The sequence below is a fragment of the Numida meleagris genome, chromosome 4 (assembly GCF_002078875.1).
Source record: "Numida meleagris isolate 19003 breed g44 Domestic line chromosome 4, NumMel1.0, whole genome shotgun sequence".
NCBI classification, from domain to species: Eukaryota; Metazoa; Chordata; class Aves; order Galliformes; family Numididae; genus Numida; species Numida meleagris.
Genome location: NC_034412.1, coordinates 35760093 through 35786030, shown reverse-complemented (window position 1 = coordinate 35786030; position 25938 = coordinate 35760093). Strand labels below are relative to the sequence as shown.

Sequence of the window (25938 nt, the reverse complement as noted above, 5' to 3'; positions counted from 1 at the left end):
CAGAATTTAGTGCATTGATTCTTAATCCAATTGATATAAATAAAAGAGTCAGAACATGGATTTGTGTTTTCTTCATTAACAAGCTGTTTGCTTATTATCAAAGAAGTTTTAGGCACAACTGCTATTTGGGTATTCTTGCTTTCAGCACAATTGGTCCAAGGCTATAGAGTCAGGCTCTGACTTACAGAGGAGTATTACTAAAAGCTGGAGAAATTTTAAGTAGTAATTCCCTTGCATACTATGCAAACATACTTCATGCACCAGCATACTTTATGTAGGTATAAAAGCTGTATAGGAGATGTACTCCTGAATGTGCTCCAGACTGCCCCCAGCATCACCTCTTCCCAAATTCTTGTATGACTTGTTGCTGGTAAAAAAAGAGGCGGTGTTGTATACAGGTGCAGCAGTCACCAGCTGTTGAAATCAACTCTGATTAACAATGGTAATTGAATGCTTTCTATTTAAAACTAGATTTGCTGCCCTTCTCCAGCTGCATCAAGTGCTGTTCTCTCACAGTTCAGGATTTGGGTTTTGAAATAACTGGAGTTGTTGAAACTGCAAGACTCAGCAGGTGATGCTACCAGAACTCATTCTCTCATGAAAAGGCCTGTTTTTAACTAATAGGAACTGACATACTGCCATTACTTTCAGAATTTCTTGTATTTCTACTGCTTAGCAATAAGAAGGCAGAAGTAAAAGCACACATAAAAGTTATGTTTTGGTGTGAAGCTGAGAAGTGTTGTTCTGCCTATCAAAATTAGTGCACCCGTTCATTGTTGTAGGAGAAATTTGTTCTCTTTTTCTCTTGTACAATAGGAAAAATTTCCACAAATATTTTTTTTTCACATGGGCCAGCAAATAGTCTGCGGACTGGATTGTTTTTATTTATTTCAGTTATACACCCTATACATAAATACAAGGCATTACTTTTGGAGTGATCTATTTTCCTGAGGACTACAATATTAGGATAGAGCAAATTCTCAGCTACAAAACACCATTTTTCAACATTATCTGCACCATAGCTGTGCATTTTTGCCAACCATGAACAAGAGCACACGTGCCGCACGCGTGAAAATCTGCACCACTGGAGGTGACCCACTGTCACCAGTGCTGAAATTCACCACCCACCTCCTCACTGTGCTCACATCCACTGTTTGGTCTACAGAAATGTTCAGCAAGTGCTGATGAGCATCAACAGGTGCAACTGTCTCCACAAGGAGGAATTCAGTGCCACACCTTTGCTTCATACTCACTTCCGTGTCAGACGCCATTTTGTCAGACTGCCCCTCTGCTGCCATCTGTCACACAGCAACAACATGTAAAGGAATATCAGTGGGAAGGTTCAACCTCTACTGCCATACCACCACCATCTGCCTCTGATGATGTGAGCCAACATAATCAAATGAGAGGCATTAGTTTCAGAGCAGCCTTATATATTGATATGGATGCATGTGACTACTTATCAGTGTTTGTACTAGGTGTTGTAGTGCAATGCAAAAAATGAAAATATGGTTCAGCGGGGGACACTAGCCAAACTGTAGAGGCACCATTATACTAGTTGATCTGCTGCCGCAGCACATTGTTCCAATTTTCAAGGAAGTTACATCAGGATACATCAATATAGTCACAGTATTTATCAAAGAATGGTCTGAAGAAATGTTTATAAATTTCATTGAAGTATCCAATAATTAGAGCATTTTTTCAAGCTGTAATGTTTAATAGACTAATACATTATTCTGTGGTGTGCTTGTCCACCGTTCACACTCTGAAGGAATAGTATTTTCCATTTTAATTAATATTTTGAAGAGATTTTTGTAGAATCCTTCCTTGTATGTATTAACTTAGATAATATCAATTTATACCTACTTGAAGGAGTTGTAAGCTAGAGTGATCTTCTGCAGTTTACACTGGTATTATGATTGCAATGGCTTCATTGACTACAGTGAAATTAGTACAACTTGCAGCAGCCAAGGAAATCAGGTACAACAGCTGAGTTGCTTGTAGCACACCAATGGAAAAAGACTAGTCACTTATGCTTGTGTTATTATTTTTATCTTTTTCCATAAATATTCATCATGACTGCTTTCGGATAGGGTAGTGAGCATGTACATATACGTCCATGTACATGTGTGTGTATGAATTTTGATCTGTAAATTACCAGACTGCAGTGATGTATTTGAAATATTTAATACAGAAAAATGACTGGATTCTAGAACGTGTAGAACTCGTCATTAGCATTTCAAATCTTTTGGTGTCAACAAAGGTAACTGAAAGGCATTATAATATATAATGCTGATATATTAATATATATAATCTGACTTCATTAGATAAGCTGATAAAGCTGGATAGTCCTTTTTAAAGATCTCTTAAAATATTATTTTGAACTCAGAACTCATTCAATCCATGGTTATAAAATGATTTTAAAGTAATTTGGTAAAAAAGAACTGTGTAAGTTTATTGTATCCTTTCATATATTTCTCAAATGGATCTGGTAGCTCGGAGAGACATAGGTATGATATTTAGAGTTTGACAATCTTCAGCAGTTTTTAAATACATTGTTTTCTTTACTCTCCTGATATCTCTGAAGAAATTTTTCAAAATTGGGAGGAAATTACTGTCTTTGAACTGCTCTTCAAGAGCAAGTTAGCAGTCAATAAATCACTGTTACATATAGAATTTTTTTAGGCATTCATCTCCTTTATCCTGTAAAGGAGTATTCTTATTAACGAGATATTTTTAGGAAATAAATGTCATTCGTCCTTTTGCTTACAGAGTTTGTGCCTTTGGTGCTGTTGGTCTGCACCTTTGTAAGTGAAAAATGTGATCTTTAAATTAGAAGGAAAAAGCTGCAGAGGAAAAAAAAAAGGGGAATTAACAACAAAATGCTTAGATGTTTTTAGGATTCTAAGGTAATATCTGTTCCCATAAAATACTAGGATTCAAAGGTTTTCAGAATTTTACGAAGTTTCTGCTCAGCTTCCAGCTGGCAAAAATGATCGTATTTTGAATTACAGGAAAGGTGGTAGTTATGCTATTTTGCATTGCAGAGTGTTCCACATACCGTGTTGTGTCATGTCTCAGAGTAAGTCAGTATGAAATCAAGAATGAAAGAAATAAAACTTTGAAGATGTTTGTTTTTTCCAGCTCAGTAATTTAATATTTCATCAAGGGCCTTCTGGGAGCTGATCTGAACATGATGCAGTGAAGAGAGCAGCCAGGGAGGAACTCTAATGGGTCCACAGTATACATTCCTGACTGGGTTCAAACAATCTGGCAGCCATAATTTTTTAAAACATTCCAAACACTCGTCTCATTGTCTTTTGTGGTTTGGACAGAGGATTGTTGATTGTTGGACCGGTTTTGAGGTACTCCCTTGATTGAAATTGTGGATCCTACCTCAACACTATCATCTACCTTTGCATATAATTAAGACAAGCTTTCTGGCAATCTACAAAAGGAATGCTGTAGAGCTGATGTTAAATTTTCTAAGAACAAACACAACAGGAATGCCATCCTAGGATGTAGGTCAGGAATGTTTCCACGGAATATTCTTTATTAAATCCAGTGAAATCCTTTGGATGCTGTTAGATACAAGTTAAAGGAAAAACCTGTTTCCAAGACTTCTCTCATTGAACAATTGGGATTAAGATAAAATGAGAGTTGGCTCTCTTTTGCCTCTACTGTTGGTTGTGGGTTTTTTTTTTTTTTTGATGTTGTTATTATGAATTAACATAATTCTGTTTGTTCTTTTTTTTTTTTTTGACAATTTATTTTGAAAAAAGGTACTACAGCAACAAAAACCAATGACACAAAAACACCCTAAAATCTTGAGTGTCACTTAACTAAATAACATCCATCCATAAGACTGTGTGTGTGTACTGGGGGTTTGAGGGGTGAGTGGGACAGAACGAGAAACCACAGAGGCATTTTAGACTGAACATTGCTCCTGCAGCAGCTAGTAGGGTGAGAGGTGACCTTAGCAATGACTTACATTACATAATACCTCCCATCTCTCTGCAGATGTGTGAGTTTGTTTAAATGTTTTATGAGATTTTTATTACTCTATAATATAGTCCCAGCCCCTCTGCAGTTGCCAGTTTGGTCACAAAGTATAATAAATTTTAAAATACCTAATGCTTCAGCTATCCAATAACTTTCTGACAGGGACCCCAATGCAATTATGGTACCACTGTGTCACTGAGGTACTTTGTTTTGGTCTGTGTGGAATAGCACAATTCTCTTATCCTGTCCTACATTATCATAGATTGTTTTGGATCGGAAGAGACCTCCAAGATCTCATTCCAACCCCCCTGCTATAGGAAGGGACACCTTCCACTAGACCAAGTTGCTCAGAGCCCCATCCAGCCTGGCCTTGAACGCCTCCAGGGAGAAGGCATCCATGATCTCTCTGGGCAACCTGTTCCAGTGTCTCACCACCCTCACAGTAAAGATTTTCTTCCTAATATCTAGCCTAAATCTACCTTCTTCCAGTTTAAAGCCATTTCCCCTTGTCCTGTCGCTACATGCCCTTATATTCCTGCAGCCCCCCTTCAGGAACTAGGAGGCCACTATAAGGTCCTCCCAGAGTCTTCTCCAGGCCAAAAAGCCCCAGGTCTCTCAGCCTGTCCCCATAAGGGAAGTGCTTAAGCCTCTGATAATCTTCGTGTCCCTCCTTTGGACCTGCTCCAGCAGCTCCATGTCCTTCTTGTGTTGTGGGGCCCAGAACTGGACACAGTACTCCAGGTGGGGTCTCATGAGAGCAGAGTAGAGGGGCAGAATCACCTCCCTTGACCTGCTGGCTGCACTTCCCATGATGCAACCCACGATACAGTTGGCCTTCTGGGCTGCAAGCGTGCACTGCCAGCTCATATTGAGTCTTTCATCAACCAACGCCCCCAAATCCTTCTCCTCAGGGCTGTTCTCAAGACTGTTCTCCTCCCAGTCTCTATTTGTGCCTGGGATTGCCCCAGCCCAGGTGTGGGACTTTGCACTTGGTCTTATTGAACTTCATAAGGTTGGCATAGGCCCATCTCTCAAACCTGTCCAGGTGCCTCTGGATGGCGTCCCTTGAGTTTAAGCAGATTTTAATGTTCTGTACACTTGTAAAAATTAATATTGTTTTGTGTTTGTATCTTTTATTTGTTGTGATACAGTAACAGGTTGGATTACTGCAGCTAATACTTTTAGACTCTTTTAAGGTTGCTGTACCTACCTGATTTGTGAAGTAAGTAGCAATCTCAGCTATAATCTTAGCTATAGCTAATTGCCTTTTCAAGGCAATGAAAGAAGCTGAATTCACAGGAAGCATCTACAAGTAATGCTGATATGCTGCTTTTCATCCATACAGTAGAATTTACATTGAAATAACCTTTGACCAATGAATACTAAACACCATTTCATAAGAGACCTGAGGAAAAGCTAGTGTGGTTTTCACTTGATATTAGAGCATTACCCCTCAGTATCCCTCAGATCCTAATTTTTTTTTTATAAAAGGCAGGGAAGTCAATTTCTAAAAGAAAAAAAAAAACATACTGTGCTTTAAAAATATGCTTAATATATCATCAGCTGGTATTTTTTAATGAGGTATTTCAAACAATACTTAGGGAAGAAATATATGCATGTGGATGGTGATTCCCTATTTCCAGTTCTGGTAAGGCAGCTTTCTGTGAGCCTCTAACCATATTTTTTTGAAAGGCACTGTGCAGATCTTGAGAAGGCCTACTTTCCATTTTGAAATATTTCTCAAAAAGGCATGAATCTTGGGATGCAAAAGCAGGCAAGTAGAGCTTGAGAATTTCAGCGAAGTTACAGTTCTAATAAACTTGGGTTACTAAGGGTTAAGGAAGTGTGAGGCAAACCACTGGAAACAGCTGCTTCAACTTTTGTGTGAAGTCTCTGAATTTCAAAAGTTGAGAAGTTGGTGCATTTATTGAACTGAGAGGAATATGAAAATTCTGCACAATTTCATTGAATGGTTACTTCTTTAAGTAGAAACAAGTAGAAACAGAAAACTTTAATTTCAGGTATTCAGATGCAAATGGAGACCCAAAATGCTGTTAAAAAAACAAAAAAGAAAGTTTTTTCCTGGTCAGGGTCTTCAATGGACCTTCCAGCAGATAAATGACTGTCTTTCACACTAAACTAAATTCTGTAAGTTGCCATATTAAGACAAGATCAATTAAAAATACACTGACAAAGCATGGTTAAAAATTCAATACTGAAAAACATTTGAAGTATATCTGTGAAGAACCCAATTGTCAAAGACATTTGTCATCTGTGGCATACTGGCTTCTGAATGTTCTGTGTAATGATGGGCTACTCAAAAGATAGGTTTGGGTCTCAGTGCCTTTAGTCTATATCTTCTCTCTATCTACGTATCTACTTATCTATTATTTAGAAATATCAATGTTTTTTTCTAAAGTAACTGTCAATTTTAAACCCACATGTAAATTGTTCAGGCCACTTCAACAATAATAGTATCTTACGGTTCATTCAAAGACCACAAATTCTTATTAATAGAGATTACTACAGGGATTAACAGACTAGCAATTTCACCATTAGCCAATGGCTCAGTAGTAGGGATCAGATCTTAAATCCTTACACCTGACTGTATATTCTAGCCTACGAAAAATTACAAAATTGAGAATGAATGTTACAGTTGTCTCATTCTATAGCACAACATATATTAGATATCTCAAATTCAGCAGAGTAATGTCAGATCAGTAGTAGAATGGAATGTTTTGAAGAACTGCAGGAGTTAATGTGAAATAACCCATTACTATTAATTCCTCTGAATCAATAGTCACATACCAGTGCCCCAACATGGTATTAGTAAGATGTGAAACCACTACCCATACCTCTTAAATATTTTGTAACAGTTGTATGTATCTGTGCTGGTAAAATTATATTTTAAATAATTTAATTATCCTTTTAATAATTTAGCTATGATAAATATCCATTTTTATTCTGCTGCTTTGTGGGGTGTCTTTTGTCTGTTTAAATAATCATTTTTCATTTGTTTGTAGCTGGCTGTGTTAAGTGAATACCTACATGTTTGCACGGTGGTCTACTTTTGGGGGTGAAAGATGGCATATGCTTACACTTTTCTATTGTCGGTGGTGTCTTAATTTCAGCTGGGACGAAATTGTTTTCTTCAGAGTGCCTGGTATGATGCTATGTTTTTGCTATGGGTGTCAGTCAGTGGGTGGTGAGCAATTGCTTGTGTATCACTTGTTATATATGTTCATATGTATATATATATAGTCATAACTATTATCCTTTTCCTTCTCTCTGTCTTTGTAAATAGTTTTTATCTCAGTCCATGAGTTCTACTTTTTTTTTTTTCTTTTTTTTTTTTTCAATACTCTGCCCCATCCCACTAGAAGGGAGTGGGAGTGAGTGAATGTCTGTATGGTGCTGAGCCACCTGCTGGGTTAAACCACAACAAGTGGATAAGTCACAATTATCCTTACATGGAAAGGAGTCAGTGTGATGTTCAGCTCAATGCTGGGTGTAATGTAATATGAAACACTTTGGTAATTTGCTGTTTTTTTCCCCCCTCTGGAAATGAAATATTAGAAATATCAATCTAAGTTGAGAAGAAAGAATTTTAACTTAATTTTAGCCAGATGGAAATAGTTTATGAGCAAGGGTGAACTGGGAGAGATTTTTTTTTTTTTTTTTTTTTAATTATGGCTTTTGTGACTTGGGTGAAGATCAAATATTTTACCTATAGGGAAAACAACTAAAGCAGAGATACTTTGATTCCAAGGTGTCAGGACTGAAGATGCTGGAGCAAAACTGTGAAGGCACAGTCTGTACATGAGGGTGGTCTCTTGTTTCTGAAAGAATTACGAAAAGAGCGAGATCCCTAGCTGGTATATAGTTCAGTGAGAGTTAACTTCAACTGACATAAAAAATGGGAGAAAGTAAAGGGCAGAGGTTTTTGGCTGGTACTTTATTTTCTTATGTGTAGCTTAGGAGAAAGGAGACTGATTTTGCTAGAAGTTTTCCTCAATTCAGAAAGAGCCAGCCATCTCCTCTTCTGCTTTCCACCATCTGAATAGCAATTGGGCAGAAGGCCCAGAAGCTACATTCTTTCTCTACCTTACCCCAGTGACGCCTAAGGAAGCCAGGAGTCCTCTTCCAAGCAGTTGCAGTGGGAAAGGGCCAGCAGCTTCTTAAGAGTGCCCCTACTCACATCACAGATACTTTGGGGGCTAGAAGGGAAGTAGTAGAAGGCAGCTGGGAGAGCTGCCAAGTGTCACACTTTTGGCAATTTTGTCACACATTCCTTTAATTTAGGATTTGGCTCTGCCGCAGGAAGCCTTGAAGGTTTCTGCTTGAAGTTTTCCTTATTTACCACTTGGGGCCACTGTGGCACTCTTGAGCAGGAAACATGGGCCTTCTCCTTGCTGTATCCCAGGCAGGAAGAAGCTTTTGGGAGGTAGAAGGTTTGTATAGACAGAGCCATTTCCTTTTGTCCTTATTGCATTTGCATTGCTCCAGATGACAGAAACAAACTAGAGCATCCCAGGAACTTCCTGTCACTTCCCAACTCAGAAAATTCCCTGGCAGTCCTGGGCTAGCACAGACACACCCTACAGCCTTGTTGTCCTAATCCTCTTCGCAATTCTTCATCCAGCTTGGAGCACCCATTCCAGCTGCTGGAGCTCATGTAGTTCTTTCCTTTGCCCTTACTTTCTTCAGGATAGTGCGCTGACAACAAGATTAGGAAAATTACTGTGAGGGGACAAACTGAAAACAAGGTTGTACTAAATTTTTAGCAAGTGGAAGAAAGCCAAGATAGTGGAACAGTGTAAAAAAAAAAAGTCTTATAAATGCTGTTAAAAATACACGATATCTTGAGGTAATGGAGTTCTCTGTTGGTGATGAAGACACTGGAGATGTTTGTTTAAAATATAATTGGAACAGTGCGTTAACACTTATTGTGTTAGTCAAATGTCTTACTATGAAATTTAATGCAGTTAAACTATTGGGTTTTCTCTTCTCTCTTTTCTCTCTTCTCCTTTTCTCTCTCCTTTTCTCTCTCCTTTTCTCTCTCCTTTTCTCTCTCCTTTTCTCTCTCCTTTTCTCTCTCCTTTTCTCTCTCCTTTTCTCTTTCTTTTCTTTTTGTAGCTGTCCCTGCCATAAAGCGTCACTTTATTATTTCCTTACTACATCATTCTTTTAATGCAGTTAGGAAAATAATTCTCATGTTCACTTGCACTTGAAATAATGTGATGTCTAAGCTGAATAATATTCCTTCTTCTAGTTGGATGAATGCTGGAAAGTTGGTTTATTTAATTTTAATTGCCATTAGAATAGCACTAAATTAGAACACTGTTTTTTAATCTGGTTCTCTATATACTTCCTATGAATTTAAAGGTAATTCAGGAGACCTCGCACTGATGCTCACTTTTGCTACAGTAGTACAGCGTTATTCATAGTGAACGGGCAGTGGAGGTTGTTTCTCTGAAGGAGTTAGAAGCAAAGATAAACTTGCTGTTCTCTCTCATTTTCGTGATAGCAAGTGACCTGCTTAGCCTGGAGCAGCAAGTCTCTGGGGCCCAGCCATCCATTTGAAGCAAAACTGACTACACTGACCCACCACAGCTCTCCTCTCAGATGCGGGGGTGTGGATATGGTATTGGTTTTCAATTTAGACAAGATCTTGTGTGAGTCACCCTGCCCCCTGCCCTCCCACCAGTGCTATGAATAATAAACTCAGTGAGAAGTTTCGGGCCAACTGATGTGCTGCCAGGGCACAGCTCCTTCTCCCTGTAGTCCTTCCCCTCTCTGCACTTTGCTGGACCTGCAGGGCTTGTTGTGGGTGGAGGTGAAACACATCTGGAACTGGCTGATTCGAATGACACTCATAAGTGAAGGAGGAGGTTCTAAATTTGACCCGCCCTGGGGAAAAGAGGCTGAGGTCATAGGAGGGTAGAATGTAGAGTATTATTGTGATGAAAAGTGAAAAAAGTTACATCAAATGTTTGTTTAAGGATCAGAAGTCCTGGCCCAGCTCCTTTGGTTTGCCAAATATTACATGAAGCTACATAAAAACCAATTCTAACTTCTCACAGTTCTCCCATTAGGTCACATTAAGCTCTGGCAGGGAGGATGGTCCTACTTGGTGGTTTTCTGATTTGTGGTTTGAATTTGGCCAACCTTACTTATTTAAATTTATTTTATTTTGTAAACGCTCAATGATACAGTAAGACTCTAGGGTAAACTTGTTCTGGACAACGTTTATTGTGGAAACATTCTGCATTATCAAGAGATCTTTGCAGAACAGCTAACAAATGAAAACAAAGCATTTCAGGCACATGTTGTAGCTCTTTTTGTAAATGAAGGAAATGTACCAATGGCTTCAAGCCACCACTTTTAGTTGTTATGCACTTCTATCCATCTGAGCTTTTATAAAACTGGTGTCTCTTCACTTCCACTTTGAGGACAGCAGTCCCTTTGACTGTGGAGCAACCAGGGGGGTGAATCAAAATATGTTCTCCTCCTTTTTGCTTGTTTAACTTCTTAACAGGTTTATCTTTCCTCTCTTTATGAGTACATTTGTGAGCCTATTTGATTACACGGAGACTTAGTTTGACTGTTGCCATTTAAGTATGAATTTCTGATTCCAAGCAGGGATTTTCCTTATCTGGAAATTAGTCACACTGTGTGTGATTTATATTTTGCCCACTGACAATAGAATTCAAAATATATGGAGAATGGCCTAGTGATGTTTTCTTTATAGAGAATACCTTAACAAGGAAGGAAAAAAAAAAACAGTTCAATTATCCTTAACTGAGCATTTTTTATTTGTTAAAAATAATGTAAGCATTTTATTTAGACATTGAATTGGTAGACAGTGGCTGTGGAAGAGTTTCTTTTTCAGAGGACTAGGTTCTTGTGGCATGCATTCTCTTCTTTTTACCTTTCTCTAGAGCAGTTGCCAGGCTGTATCACTGGAGTATAATCTTGATATATATGAAAAAAATGGTACTATGTGGAACTTGAACCACAAGAGCTGTGAAGCACTTGAACTCACTTTGATTTTGAACCAGCTACCTTCTTTCTAACTTCTCAGTTTGGGAATGTTGAAAATTTCATTGAGATGTGTCATGGTTTTGTGATTTTCGGTTATTGGTATTCCACATCATAACATCATGTAGTGGATATACCTGGTTCTCAGAAGAGAAGGACTACTACAGTCCCCACGGTACTTTGCTCCTCTGTTACCATTTCCAGCCGGAGGGAAAAGATAAAAGCTCGCAGTATAAAAACTTGCAGATCACGAGACCTCGTGCCTTTTTCTGCCCGTCTCTCATCTTGGCAGCACCTCGCTCTCCAGCCGTCTTATCGTTGGTAGTAGAGTAAGGCCTATCTTGATTTTGGGACATTCTCTCTCTCTGTATTGGATTTATCAGCTTAAATTGTAGTTATATTGTATTATAGTGTGTTGTTTTGCATTCCGATATCTTATTTAGTAAATTAGTTTGTTTCTCCTCAGATTGTTGTCGCTGTTCTTTGCTCTCAGGGCCATCTCCTTACCCTTTTTCCCCTTTTCCCTTTTCACGGGGTGTGGACCCGTGGATCCCCCGTCCCCTTCGTCACGGAACCGGGCCGAACGCCCGTAAACCGTTGACAAGATGTAAAGCATGCAAAGAAGCCATTGAACATGTTTGTGATATTCTTCATAACTTGAAGATTTGTGAACTTTCTTGATTAGAAGGGTTAAAGGAGCATGCTACTTTTTGCTTTGAAAACAAATTTTGCAACTGTTTTAAAAAAGAAGCAACAACACTGAATAGTAAGCAATAGCCTAATAATGATTTTATGTATAAGCTATATGTCAAAATTATGTCTCTTTGGTTGTTCTAAGAAGTATTAGTTCAGTTTTGAATCAGCAATTGTATTATGTTCTGCTAAATCCATCATTTTTTTCTCTGCATGTATATTGCATAGACTAGCTTTTCCATCATTTCACATGTGAATTTAGGCTCTGCACATAGCAAACTGACAGCTCTGTATTCTAATGATTATACACAACAGGTTCAGTACATGTAGCAGTGTTCATACAGCATTCCCCACGTTTGGCTCTTAACTGAGTTTATCGCTCTGCTTTTTGGCAGGTTCATTAACCAAATACCATACTCACTGACCCCTCAGCACAATTGTTTCTAGTTCTGAAGTTCGCTTGTTGAAACAGGTTTAAATGTTCTAAAACTGTAGTGCCATCAGCAGTTTAGATTTAAAATATATTATAAAAGTTATTTGAAGAAATACAGTCTCTGGATTTTTTATACCCCTGCAGTGTTTGGACTCTTGGCTGGTGTTTTTGCAAATGATGACAACTACAGCAATAATTTTACTGATACAGTCAATTTTCTGTTAATTACTCTAAGAACACTGACCTGATTACTGATGACATGGCCTTAGTGACTTAAAAAATTCCTATATTTTCTGAAAATCTTGATGCATTCATTTCATCGTATTACTTTTTTCATTTGACAGTGAAAACACCTCTAAAAATCAAAGCTATTTTGTCATAGCAGTCACTGACTCAACAGTGCAGAGCTGAAGACACTTTTTTACAGGGGGACATATCCATAGCTTCTGTATTGTTCAGAAGGATGTTGAATTATTAAAAAATTGCAAAGCTAAAGATTACAGCAGAGGGAGTTCTCTAAATCTATTTGTACAGTCTGCAAATTGGCTGCCATCTGACAACAGCATCCTTTCCAGTTCTTTATGAAATCTAAATAAATTTGTCGGTGAGAAGAGCTGTACAAAATCTCAATAATTTGTTGGGTGAGAAGTGTCATTCATTACCAGTAATATCCTGCTCTAGTTTATGATTTTGCATTTATGTAGTATACGACATTTCTTATTGCTGCAGGGTCGGTCTGCGAGTACATCAGCTCCTCCAATTTGTGGTTAGCTGTGCTTACTAGCTTGCGAGTCGTTCAGATTAAATGTTTAAACACCATTATGCTAAAGCTGAGAAGTGATTACTTCCATTTATATGAATGAATAAAAATGAGGAATCTAAGTAGAGGTTGTTCTCTGGGTCGGTATTGGTGATCACTCTGAAAAACTGCTGCAAAAAACGTGTTTTGTGAAGCTGCTTGTATTTGGTGTGTATTTGGCTTAGAAGTCTGGGTGCTTAGCTTGCTTGAAAATTTAAGTAGAAACCAACAAGAGAATTGTACAGTTTTTTCTCACAAATCGGTCTGCTCAGTTTACAGTATAGCACTGTATTTTGGTTGCTCATCGAGTTCTGTGACAATAGCATTTACTCTGATCTTGGCTGTTATTGTTCACTGGCCACATTTATACTCTCTTGCTTTATTTACTATAGGCTGACTGATCTCACGAGCAGCCAACACAGCATATAGCGATACTCCTCAGACATGGACAAGTGCTCGGTCTTTACTTGCTGTAGGGGAAATGCTAAGTCACAGCTTGAAGCAGTGATTGAGCACCTGGTGGGAAGGCAGGGCCAACCCAGGGAAGCTCAGGTGCATGCAGTGTACCTGAGTGACCGGAAGGGGTGCAGCCAGGATCCACCCCTTCCCAGACCTCACTGAAGGGTTGGCAGTGGAGGCAAGGGGATCTTGCTGGAGATCCCTATGTACTTGAGGCCTTCTGAAGGTAAGCAGATTCTTTCCTTTATTTCTGTGCTCACAGCTGTTGCATTTGAGCAAATCCTCGCTTGCTGCAGCATAGGACCTTGCTGCTCTGCTGTTATTGCTGCGCTTTCCATTGTGTTATGCTTGCTCTCTTATTACTTCCTATAGGTTACCTCTCTGTCAGTCCTCTTCCTACAGTGTTGCTGATGGTTACTGGTGCATGATCATGTAACAGATGTATTATAGGAGCAAATCTGACCAATGTTATGTTGCAAAGCCAGGGCTCTGTTTTTGTTACTTGACTCTAGATCTGTTAGCAATATTCAAATTCAGCAGAGAATCTGACAAATGCTCTTTCCTGTGTATTAAAACTTATTCTATGTCTGCCATTTATCTCAAACAACAGGAAGATACCTGCACAATGCCAAGAAATAGCTTGAGATTCAACTGAGAAATGTTCTGCTCTTGTATGAGTTACGTATGGTAGTATTTGCTTTTTCTTTGACTGTTGGAGCTACCACTTTTCCCTTTTAAGACTCCCCTGTGGTGACAGTAAGCATTGCCAGTCACATGGCTAAGATTCAGAGCTGGGAGAGTTGCCATAGTAAACTGAATTTGAACTCTGGTCTTCCCATGCCTCCGCTGGGATCTATAACTGTCTAAAAGCCAGGTCTGGCCAGAATATTTTTGTGTTGCAAAATTACCTTTGATGTGCAGCTGGTTATGTAAAACACTTCATATTTGTTTGTCAAATTCCAAGGCTGATTTAAACCGTGTAGACTAATCAATAATACAAGTTGTTTTAAAAATTAAAAATATTTATCTTCATTTTTAGCTAACTTGACAATAATGAACCCAAGCACTTTTAAACACTAGATGCAAACAAAGCTGTTGAATTTGTTATAGATGGGCTACCTGGTTGGTGAATCGGAGTAAATCTGTGTTCGGGCAATGACAAGCCCCAGATAGGTTGCAATTGTCAGCGTTTTGTATGTAGTCCTTAAAAATGCATATCATTTCTGTATTATTATACATTAATTTATTTGGGAAAAAAAAGTTACTTTTTAAAGCACAATGTTTTGCGCACATCATCTCTTTGGTATGCCAGTGCAAAATAGTGGAACTTCATTCAAGCATTCGTCATTTTAAGCTGAGGACCCTGTCCAAGCTCCTTGTGTTCAGGAACTTTGTTATAGAAACCTGGTAACACAGAACACGAAATACAGCCAGAGTGCGTAGTAGTTGTATCTTGCTATGCATGAATCACAACTGTTTGTATAAATTATATTTTTTATTCTTTCTGCAATTTAATAACACTATGATATTTTTACACGACTGATTTAAAATAGATTTTGCAAAAGGATAGAGTTTTAAAAGACATTATGGTCCTACCGTCTTTGTATAAATGGGTAATGGGATGGAGACCCTCCGTAAGTACTCTCATTGAAGGGAGAAGATCTGTTTGAGCTCAGCAGTCATTTGTGCTGTTTATTCCGGTGGTTGATCAGTCATCAAAGACAGCTGTGCTGACCTCAAAGCCTACCCAAGTATGTGCTGCTCTTCAGCTACTGACAGAAGTGATGATGTATTTTCAGTTATGTGGGTGAAAGGGATAGGGGAGAAAATATAAAACTGCTGTGACAAATATTCTGAGAAGTTTAGGAGAATGGAAAGGTCAAGGATGAGATTAATGAGGGAAAGTGATGGATGGGGGAAGAGGGGGTTTAGGAGAGACCCGGAATACTATAAAAAAGCAGGGACTGCGGGTGTAAACCTTGGGGGGAGCGAGTCTTCGTTTCCTTCACTGATCACTGAATATAGTATGAACTGGGACCTCAGATACATTTGTCACCAAGTTTAATCTCTGCTGTTATTTCTATGACCCTTAGTATTTCTGTATATTTTACTGTCTGGCCTTCAGCTATTTTATGGTTTAGGAACATAGGACAGGAGAAGTCTACAGCCATTACTACTCTGAAAAGACATTCTTGAAAAGTAGATGAGACTTAAATTGCAGGTGGGGGTGATTTTGGTTTCTCTGCATCACAATAGATGTCTCTTGGACTTTCAATCTAGGTTTTAGAGCGGTCAACTCTCCTGAGGGAAATGAATTAGAGGCTAGAGCAAATGTGGCTTCTAAAGATAGCCCTACCAGTTACAGATGTTCTTCCACTGTTACTGACCATTCTGGTTCAGGTATATGCATAAATGAAAACCTTTTGATGACACTTCATCAATTTTCAACTATTTTTTTCTAGTTTTGAATAGACAATGTCATTATAAATAGATTAACAATCTAATTGAATCTTCCCAATTACTTTCTTACTGGTTTTGTAGGAAAAATACACGGTATCTCTTGAATAGTTTTGTCAGATCTCAAAGATGTTTGAGACTGAGAACTTTGTTTTGTCCTGTTATAGTGCTGTGGTCTGACGTCTAGTTCTGAGTCCTATTTTCTCTGAATATTTTCAGGTTCTTGTTTTTAATTTACAAGGCCATACTAAAAGGGATCTCTTTATATAAAGTAGGAAATCAACACTTAAGGTAACCTAAATTACTTTAAAATAATTACTTTCTAAACTATATGCCAACTATGTAGATTCAGCCAATACTAAAAAAAAAAAAAGAGCAAATTATCTGCAGAACTAGTAAAATTCTTTGCCCATCTTCTTGCAGACTCAATTTTTTCCATTAATAGATTTTTTTTTTTTAGCTCTTTAAGTTATTATTTAAGTATTTTTGCATTTAGCAAGTATGAAATAATTGTCAAATTACCATGAAATATTCAAGTATGTTATAAACCAGTTTTCCTTTTAAGTGTCCTCTTGGTCTATCTTTCACTTGAATACTGTACAAAATAATTACAAACCTAGCCCTGCTAGGACCTCTGAAAGGTACCAGCATGACTCTTCAGCTGATGTTCAAAGCAGTTACAATTTGGTTCAGTATAAAATATGCCTGTAGAAGGTTTAAAAAAAAAAAAGTCACCCCCTACCCACCCTAAGGCCTGTAAGTATGTAGTCTTAAGAAATCCACACAGCTGTAGGAAAGAACTACCAATTAAATATAATTTACAACAGGTTTCTAAGTCTTGACTTAGATAGTGAGTTGAATAGAGGGAGGAAATGCAGAAGGGAATGGTGGAAAAGTTCAAGCAGAGGATGCTGTGTTGCAAGGAAAAAATGGGTAAGCAACAACATCTGGAAACTAATTTGAAAGAGGAAACAACCGAGAAGTGCAACTAGTAAGAGAAAACAGAATCCAGACTACAGCAGATTGGAAAAGATCAGAAGTAGCCAAGAGGAGAGCTTTGTGGTAATGTGACATACAAAAGCACATGAGCATGGTTTTTCCTTTTGATTTAGAAAGTTCTGTTAGTTTATTTAAGTGTAATACCTGTGCAATTAGTTTGACAAGTTGCTCTAGTTGCAAGGTCTGACGTTAACAGAGATTTGCTTTTGAAGGTGGGAAGTAAACTCCACTACTTTCTTTGCAGTTCTGCTACCTCTGATTACCTCCTGGCTGTGAAAGTTTTCCTTCCATGACTGTTGAGTTGATTTTATGGTCACTTTACTAAGTTGTGTCTAATTACCATATCATGTGCCTCTAGAGGAGCATCTTCAGTTGTGTACATGTAGTACATCATTTAGATGAAGACTTTATTTGGCAGGTTACATATAAGTCATGTTATCATCACCTTTGCCAGTCATGTGGAGCCAATCGTAACTTTCCGTGTTCATTGTGAAAGAATGCAGAGCAATCTGTTCAAAACAGCCCATGAATGTTTAGTTTAACTGTTACCAGTTGCTTTTGTCATCCCTCATTATTACTAATGGATGCTCTGATCCATGTTTTCTGCAATGCACATGCATCTTGCACTGCAAGCACATGCTGCTTACGAGGACTGAACAACTAAGGGCAAATGGGAAAACAACAAATATGTGATGATCAATTTAGTAATTCCTTCTCAAGATTGACTCTTCATTTTAAATTAGAACTCTTTTTCAGCTCTTCCCAACCTGAGGAATGTGCCATTTCTCATGGGAGAAAATTGAGATGCCATGAGCACCAAAATACTATGGACATGCTTACGCTTTTCAGAACGCTGAAAACTCTTCGAATGAGATGAAACAACTCCATTAGTCTTCTCCAGATATCTGTAATTAGCTGTTATTTGGTCTCTTCTCTCTCAGCTCTGGATTCATTTTCCCCATTCTTTTCTAGAGCACGTTATTTATTTGTGTGTCTGTCTTGTTTAGCAATGGGTAGTTCTTTTCTCATTTTCTCTATTATATGCATTTGTTTGGTTAGGGGGAAAAGAAATCCATATACATCGAAATAACATCTCATGCAGATTGCTTCTTTAGCTAGACAGCAGAGAAAGTGCTGCATTTTGTTTCACCTGTTTACTTGTGCTATGTGGAGTTAATCTTGGTTGTGGCTTACAGTACGTATTTTTAATAATGAATGCTAAATATTTTAGAACTCTTGCAATTAAATTCGAAATCTAAGAAGATCAAAGCTTGGAGGGTGAACTAAGGAGAACAGGTGAATGCAGAACTATTCTTTCTGATGAGAGCTCAAATGTTAGCAGAATGGAAGAAAATCTGCACTGATGCGGAGCTGGTTGATTTATTGTAGAAGCTATTCACATATTCCACTAGGTGGCACATTTTAGGAGACTTTGTGACATGGTGTTGTCAGTGCATCTGACACTTTATGGAAAAGCTTTTTGTTAATCCATGTATAGCACGTGTGTATACTTCTACAAGTCTAGATTTTGCTTTGTAATCTAATATTGTTATTCTCATTCTTCTGTGTAACGTAAGCTACATTTTCGGACAAAAAATTCATGTGCTCATATGCTTTAGACTGCTGTCCAATGTCCAAAGTAAAACACTATCTTTTTAAAAATCTGGTTGTTAACATGAATCCCCTTTTCTTTATAATCTTCTGAGGCTCCACAGAACTTTAACAATGCTACCTTTTAGCTTTTCATGTGGAATTTGTTTGAAACAAATAGCAATCATGTTTTGCACAGAATTTTTCAAATTAGTTATTTTTGTGCCGCAGTGGAATAGTTTTGTTTCCTTCTTAATCACATCCAGTGAAGTTAGCAGATTTAATAGATTATGAATTTAGTTAGTTCTAGAGGTAAGAAATTTGAGGATTATAATTTGCAAATTAAGATGAACAGAACTACTTGATATCAAGTATCTTCCTGAACTGAGTCTCAGTGCTAATGTGTCACACCGGCTTAAACATGAACTAATATGCACTATATAGTTTTGAGTATTTAAAATATAATGATACATGAATCAAGATTGTAATTAAATAATTACCTTAAAATGCATGCATCTTTTTAGAAAGTTATGCCTCATTCCAGCTGTTGATCAGATAACTCAGGAGGAAGTTTTGTTAAACAGCTTAGCTTATGGGTGGTCTTAAGAATATTAATACTGAAAGATAAAATCAAAAAATAGAAGCAGATAGAATGAAACTGTTTAGGGAAGGATCCGGTTTCACTAGAAGCCAGCTCTTGTAAAGACCGTGACGGCTTTTGGATGTCTCATCAGGCAAATGGTTTGTGGGCAGAGGTATGACAAACTTCCACAGATGTTTAGAAAAGCCTTTTGGTTCACCTGAGGTTTCATATTAAACTTATCATGAAGAGTAACGCAGTCTGCAGGCACAAATGAATTTAAAAAAAACTTCAAAAGTATTTCCAACAATCTTGCAGCTGTGCTCTGAATAACCTACTGGATAGAGTGGGGTAGACTTTTGCACAGAAAACTGATTCTTTTGAATGAAGAGTGGTAGTCCTACAAAATCTTTCTGTGGGTATTGGAACACGTATACAGCAGAGTACAGATATAAGACAAGGAAGGAAACTTGTAGATTGATTCCAATTATGGATTTTCCAGATGTATTCAGAGGTAACGACAGTCAAAATATATCAGTTTCAACTCTGCTGTGTCAGCTTTATTTTTTGTTCTTTTTCTGTTAGATAGTAAGGATATTTATTATGTATTTAGAGAATTAGCTCTTTCAAAATTATCTGAAACTTTGAGTGGAATGTGATATAGTGATCCCAATTATGATTGTGAATATTTCATTTAAGACTTTGCTTTTTAGTACAAAGAGCAAAAGAGAAATAGAAAAGAGACAGGACTAGTCCTAATGGCCATCCTCTCATGGAACACTGTTTATTTCTGCTGTAAACAGTTTTTGTGTGCAGGAGGCAGTATTGACTTGCTGTTAATTTTTGTGAATAAAGCATCTGTACAGTAGTCGTAGTAGCTATTGACATGTGGTTATTTAACTCTTAATTTCCATCTGTGGCTGAGATTAGGATTTGTTAGCCAATCACACTGAAAACACTGTAGCCTTGAAGAGGTTTTGTCAGGGCTCTGTCACTCACAGTTGCAGAAGACCTGGAATTCTTGGGATTTCATAGAGGTTTTGTCTTCTTCCATGTGGGATCTTGGCCAGCAGTCAAATTCTTAAGAGATGAATGGTATTTCTGACAGTCTAAGACAATCAAGAGTGAATGCCTTTCCTGGCTACCAGCATAAATTGCTACAGTGATCTGTTATATACTGAGCTATTGCCTAATGCATCATTTTTGGATAGTTGATGTTTAATGCACGGTGATCAGTACATCATTTTGCGGAAGGAGATTCACAGACACGGTTGGAATACATGCATAAGAATACGTGCTTTTAAGGGAGTAGATTTCAGATTTATTGCCAGTGCACTTTTGAATCTGAATGTTGACTCAGATTTACTCTTGCATTATTTCTTCTGTGTATAATTCAATATTCAAATAGTGTCTCAAAACACTGTAGAATTAAATGGCTTAAAAATTACTATTTAACTCTTTAAAATTTTTGCCATATTATTTGGTAATGGCAACTTACGTTAAGTGGGATTATGTTAAATTACTTCTACTAGATAGGAACATCTATTAAAAATAAAATAAATCCTTTATATGCAATTAACTTGAATTTCTTAGGCTTCTGTTATCATTTTGCTAGAAATCAGGTTAATATTAGAAAGATAACAAACCTGTATTAGCTTAACAAGTCATCTACAGTCTGTCAACTGAAACCTAATGGATGCAATGGAATAAGTTGTACCTGATTATTGCAGCAATGTAATATTTTCCTGATGAGGGAGTACGTGTCTTTCTATCTAATGGTATAGAATCTACCTTTATCTGATATTATTGATGAAAGATTTGTCAACATGCTGTGTCTAAAGAGTACTTTAATTCCTGTAGCATCAGGACAATCAAAAGCACGCAAAGTTCAGTAGTTTAATTAAGACTACTGGCTTGGCATTGTGGTAATTTAAAAGTCATCCTTAGTCTTGAGGTGTAATATATCTATCTAACACAGGAAAAATGTGTGTCAAAAATATGGCCAGTACAGAGCCCATTTTGGACTACTTTTATTACATAGTTACTGCTTTCTCAAATATTAAGCTTACAGGATATGTTTCTTTGTTTGTCAAATACCTTTTCTGTAATAGAAAAGACTGAGAAAAGACTGAGATTGCTCTGTGTAGAGTTTTGTGGGACAAAAGCACGCAAGGGTTATACCTCTAGCAAAAGCAAGAAATTTTGCACCAAGCTTTCTGCAAAGGCAGAAATTGAGAGGAGACCTTCATTCTAATAATTGACATGGAAGAGTCAAAAATACTAAGATTTGAACTCAGAAGAAATGAGGCTTATTTAAGGGCCTAAAAACTCTGGGTGGACTAGATAAGGAGCTCACAAATGCTGCTACTATGACACAGTAATATACAAAGTGTCTTTACATAGTATGTTGCTTGTCACAAAGGTAGAAATAATCTGGAATAATTATGAACCCTGGCTGTGATTCTGACTGCTGCTCTGCTACTGGTACTACTCAGTGCCGTTTTCAATACTGTTGTAAGCAAAAAAAGTTTGTAAGATGCCTGGGTAGAACTAGGTATAGAAAAGTATTTGTATTTTTTATATTCAACCATGAATAATTCACAGCAATGAAATATAAGCACTAATGTTATTATTCCTATCCATAACTTTAGGGCTCATTATTCTATCAATCTTTCTTTCATTATAATGCTTCATTTCAATTTCACTTCTGGCACTTTTTCAGATTCCCTAATTCTTCCCATCAATCTGTCTGCTCTCGATTCCGCATTCTGTTTACTATTCTTTCCTGCCTTTTTCCATTTTTTGGTGGACAGTTGAACTGGATAATCTTAGAGGTCTTTTCCAACCTTGGTGATTCTGTGTTTCTATGATTTTGTTTGAGGACAAGAACTCGGGAGTTGTTAGTAGTATTTTCCTTTGGAACAAATATGAGAGAATGAGAAAAAAGAGAAGTTATGAGGAGGTGCTTTCTACTTGTAGTTTCTTCTTGGTAAGAGGAAAATGGAAAGGCTCTTCTTTTTCTGCATTCTTCCTAGAAAGTTTGGAAGATAGTTCAAAGGTTACCCAAACCCTATTTCTCCAAGAAGACCTGTCTGTTGTCCACAGGTTGGTTGTAGTGTAGGAACTATGTATGTAGAATCATAGAATCATTAAGGTTGGAAAAGACCTCTGAGATCATCTAGTCCAAGACTTTAGTAAAGTCTTTCCCTCAACTACTGCGCAGGTCACCTGGTCATAGGAGATCGGGTGCCCATAGATAGCCATCTTACAGGGAGCATACCTCCCTAGTTTACCACTACTAATGATAGAAATGATAGGCTTGGCAATCACTTCTGCCAGCTCCATCAGCGCCCTTGGGTGGATCTCCTCTGGCCCCACGGACTTGTGATAGTCCAGGTGGAGTGGCTGGTTGCTAACTTGTTTCATTCTGAATTGTGGAGGGTTTATTCTGCTCCCTATCCCTGTCTTCCAGTTTGGGAGCTGAGGATAACTGGTCTGACTGTTAAAGACAGAAGAAAAGAAGGCGTTGAGAACCCCAGCCTTTTCCACATCCTTGGTGGTAATGTTCATTGCTGCATCCAATAAAGGATTCTCCTTCGCTCTACTCTTAATGTATTATTTATAAAAACATTTATTATCTTTAACAATGGTGGCCAGACTAAGTTATTGCTCAACTTTTGCCTTTCTAATTTTCCCTCTGCATATCCTAGCAAGATCTTTGTACTCTTCCCGAGTTGCCTATCTCTTCTTCCAAAGATGGTAAACTCTCTCTTTTTTTTTTTTTTTTTTTTCCCCCGCAAGTCTCAGCAATATCTTCCATCTTGAAAGGTATCCTTTCTAGCTGGATTGATCAGATTAGGTAATGTCTGTGAAAATCAACTAGTTCTGCACTCCTGCAATAGCCTGCTTCATTGTGATTTACACATAGCAAAGGTATTTAATGACCATAACTTGTATTAGAATGTGGATCTCGGTGTTGCATGGACACAAAATGCTAAATCATGAACTGTGTAAAAACATTTTCACATTTTATTTCCATACTGAGAAAAAAATGTCTTTCTTTTTCGACTCAGGAATACCAGTTTGGCTGACAAAGTATCTTCTGTTATAGTTGCAGGGATGAGTTTCAAAGTCTTTATGCTTTTTCAACACACATTCCACATAGACTGTTAATGAAATAAAATTGGGCAAAAACATTTACTAATTTACTGTGTGCTTTAAATAATTGATGTAGAAATGTTGACATTTTCCTTATATTTGGTCTTTTCTGATTTGTGCTCTTTTTATGTTGAAACATTGCTACCATTCATAAAAATTAAATAAAAAACCCTGATAATTATATAACTCTAAAGCTATCACAATCTACTTAAAGCCTTGTTTTGATCAAGATGTAAAGCTGCATACACTGCAGCACTTGCTGTTTTGTGTTCAGACTATGCTGTTGCTTTCCACACTAGTTTAGACTCCAGCACTTAAAATGCTCGTCTTTTTCATACTCAGAGACGTACCTCCAGCCCATTAAACTATTTCCTTGGGAAACTGTGAATCACTACAACACTACTGAGATAGTGTTCTAGCCTGGAAATGAAAGGAAAACAGAAGCTGAACTGTTTGAGAAACATTGGCATTGAAAGGGATTACTCTGTCTCATTTTCCCCAAACCACATTCTTCTGAAATGAGACTTATACTGCGAGTCCCCACCCAGGCAGTCCTTCTCCCACATGAGGTAAGGAAGCCACCATCAGGCAAAGGTAGGAGTTGTGTTAGGCTTCTCCTAGTTGGATGCCTCTCTTAATTACATCACACCTGGCTGTATTTCAGAGATTAATGAACAGCATCTTGTCAGTTTTAATATATCACATTGCTTTAGTTTATATTGACGATGTAATCATAAATTCCCTGAGCTGCGAACTACATCTTAAAGACTTGCATAGAGTTCTGAGAAGAAATAGCTATAAACTGGAGAGTGTGCCAGTTTTGAGAAAAACCTGCAGATTTTCTAGGACATTAGGTTTCAAGGATTACACGCAGACTAAACAGAGTAGAAGTCATAAAAATTCAAAGACATCACAAAATTAAGGTCCTTTTTAGGTATGACAGAATACTAAAGGAAATTTAAACTGAATTATACCACCCAAGCAGACCCATTAATTAATGTAATGAGAAAATATGTTCCATTTCCATGGAACTAAGCATCTGACACTTTTAAAAGGGAGAGAGGTGAAAGCATGCACTTCATTACTCCTGAAATTCTCAGAATTTACCTTATCTATTCACATTTGTGCTTAGACTGTTCAGGTATTTGGATTCATACTGATCAAGAGAGAAGACAAAATTACTGTAAGTGAGCAATATGTCTGAAGTAATATAAACATATCTTGTGCTGTGTGACTTGTAAATTTACATCTTATATCTTGAACGTTATGGAGATTATCACATCTCACTAGGAAATCACAAGTGAGAAAAAGGTTTCTATTTTCAAGACCCAATTCTGAAAATAATACGTAGGTGAAACTTCTACATCTTTAAATGGATGCTTTGTTTTCAATTCCAACTGCTTATACTTCTAAAGTTGGCAAGTAGGGCAGTTTGCCAGATTATAAATTAAGACACTTTTCAAGGTGATTGAGATGTCAATTTTCCATGCAAATGATTTTTAAAATCCCTATTCTCAGATTTTTGTTCAATTCCTGTTAATAGATTGTCCCCTTGCGTATTATTTGGAAATTCTTAAGGTCATTCCTTGATAAATGTAAACTCAGAAAATTAAGTTTAATTTTTTTTATGATGCAAAAAAAAAAACAAACAACCCAACATTGGGACACATTCTTTCATTTCGTATCCCTGCTATAATGGCCTCTTGGTCCTAAGAATGGGATCCTGTAGCATCTTTTGCAGAGTGTTGTGTAACGTTTCAGTTTGGATTGCAGCTTCCAGATGTTTCCATCATGCTTTATTTGAAGAATTTTTGATAGATGCAACTACCTTCTGCAGGTAAGTTCTGAGGCTTAATATGCTAGTCAGGCTCCATTCATGTAAGGACCAAAGGAAATTTTATGCATTAATATGAAAGATAAGCCTTACTCTGGAACATTGTAACTGATCCTTGTTACTTAGTTTAATGATTTTTAAGTAGGACCTTCAGTTGTCATTAGACATCAAAATATCAGATGCTGGACAAATACAGCAGTAAATGCTGTTCAGTTTCTGCTTTTTTTTTTTTTTTTTTTTTTTCCCCCAATGAAACTCAAAACAAATCCACAGTTACAGCAAGGGTTTAGGAGAATTTTGGTCAAATACAGAGCAAAAGAGCAAATGGCTTCACTTTATTGTGTTTAGTAAATGTATGTTTTATGCATATATAGTTGATGCTGAAGGATTTGCCAGATTACAAATATGTATAATTATTATGCATGCAAAGTCTTAGAGGGGTTTCTACTTGTGTATACGTCTAAAATAATTCACTTAAATCTTTGATGCTTCAGAACTGTATTTTTCTTTTCAGTCAGCTGCAGAAAATGGATCTTCAGAACTCTCTTCTGTTTTGTGCTAATCAGTTTATATGCAGGGTATGAAAACTGTACTGTAGCCAAAATAATATTTGAAATGTTTGATCACCTTGAATTGATAGAAAGAAGGACAACCTCTTGCTTTTATAACCAGCTACTACTACACATTTCCTATCTGTGTGAAATGCATGGTAGCAGATACTTTGTATTAATAGAACCTACTGGATAGTTGTTAAAGCAGAAGATACTGGATAATTTTATGTTTAAAATCCGTGAAGATTTTGTACGTAGGTAAAATATAGTTTATATACTTTAAGCATCATATCTTGCTCTGTCATCTTATGAGTGCTAATTACTGTTATGTTAATTTGATTG

General features: G+C 37.3%; 1 protein-coding gene across 5 annotated transcripts in view; it reads left to right on the top strand.

The window, feature by feature from the left end:
• ANAPC10 (anaphase promoting complex subunit 10) overlaps positions 1–25938 on the top strand; it is a 343652-nt gene that overhangs the window by 52433 nt on the left and 265281 nt on the right. The window lies entirely within an intron of this gene.